The 1,779-nt window shown below is 39.0% G+C and overlaps 1 non-coding gene across 1 annotated transcript; it reads right to left on the reverse strand.

The window, feature by feature from the left end:
* Positions 1 to 1,155: 1,155 nt before the first annotated feature.
* trnaa-ugc lies at positions 1,156 to 1,238 on the reverse strand. The gene has a single exon. It is a non-coding gene; the product is annotated as a tRNA-Ala (tRNA).
* Between the last annotated feature and the right edge of the window lie 541 nt (positions 1,239 to 1,779).

A 1,779-nucleotide genomic window follows, 5' to 3' on the forward strand; every position in this document is an offset into this window, starting at 1 on the left:
AAGATTCAAAGCACTGTCATGGTCCCCTTGGTGATACGACATCTCCCTCAGGAAAGATCCAAAAGATTTAAAAGGAAAATGGAGCTCTCCATTGTAGTAAAGGCATGTGGGGTAGTGGTTAGTTTAGTCTTAAAACCCAATAGGTTGACAATGAGCGGAGGGATATTGGAACCGAACCACACATAAAAAACTAGAATTACAACACCATTTCAAATTATACTTTTTTTACACACCAGACACTTACAGTATATCCTGTAAATAGTTTAATATGTCTAACTTCATCTTGACGCTATATTGTTGCTTTCATTCCATCTTTGACTTTTCTTCCTTTAGTAATTAGCACCGGCTTCAGGTATAGGCTTTCATCATGAATCGGTATCGCTAACTGTCTTCAATATAGCCTACTATCAGTAGCCGGTATGAGTTTTGCATATTGACTCTGTCTACGAGCCACATCATTACATCTGGTGTCAATGTTTAACTGAAGACCAAACCAGACCAGAGCATTTTAACTCAACCTCTCTTCAGATTCAGTTGATATTTCTCCAGTTGGTCTCTCTCTCATACAGTAGACAGTACACAGTCTCTATCTATCCCACCCTGTTAGTTTACATGCTGACAGACAACTATGACATGCTAAATCACCCCCACCATTAGCCATGGTTGCTGACCAAACGGATAACATGCTAGAATCCTAATCACGGGTTTGAATTGCTGTGCGCTCCGTGACTAAATGCTTTTGGTCAAACACAAATCATCAGTGTGTAATCCACTTAGTTGTGTGTGTGTGAGACTGTGTGTGTGGTCCCACATAACACAGCCTAGCAGAGGTACTAAAGCAGCCATACAGCGGTGGTGTGGGCCATAGGTCATGGGATGAGCTAACCCACAGCAGAGAGGAGCAGTTGGTCCACAGTAGTAGTTGAGCTCATGTACATTTGCTTAGGTCTGCTGATTTTGTGGTCAGAGGCCTGCAACTTACAGTGCAACATTGATAAGAAATCCATGGTTATATTTTCCTAAAAGCTCTAAATGAAAAACAATGGACAATGATACTATTGCAGTAGTAGTCTTACTTATTACGGTGATCATGTTATTATATGCCATTTAGCAGATGCATTTATCCAAAGCAACTTAGTCATACATGTATACATTTGTACGTACGGGTGGCCGTGGGAATCAAACCCACAACCCTGGCATTGCAAGTGCCATGCTCTACCAACTGAGCCATACGAGACCATTCTATTATTACATTTTAATAAACTAGTAATTAGCTGTGTATAATCCAGAGGATTACCCTTTATTCCATTCATACATTCCAATCAGATGGAGTTATATTATTAAGAGCTACTAAAGTGTGTGGCTCACCCTCACAACAACTAGCATCATTTCTTCCCACCATTTATAGTGATGTTTTAAATACGTCCCAAGACGTATCTCAAATACAACTGTGAACGTGTGTCTGTGCATGAACATGTTTGTCTGTGTGTGGATATATACATGTTTATCTGTGTGTGGATATGTACATGTTTATCTGTGTGTGGATATATACATGTTTATCTGTGTGTGGATATGTACATGTTTATCTGTGTGTGGATATATACATGTTTATCTGTGTGTGGATATGTACATGTTTATCTGTGTGTGGATATGTACATGTTTATTTGTGTGTGGATATATACATGTTTATCTGTGTGTGGATATATACATGTTTATCTGTGTGTGGATATATACATGTTTATCTGTGTGTGGATATGTACATGTTTATCTGTGTGTGGA

The sequence above is a fragment of the Oncorhynchus gorbuscha genome, linkage group LG09, assembly GCF_021184085.1.
Source record: "Oncorhynchus gorbuscha isolate QuinsamMale2020 ecotype Even-year linkage group LG09, OgorEven_v1.0, whole genome shotgun sequence".
Taxonomy (NCBI): domain Eukaryota; kingdom Metazoa; phylum Chordata; class Actinopteri; order Salmoniformes; family Salmonidae; genus Oncorhynchus; species Oncorhynchus gorbuscha.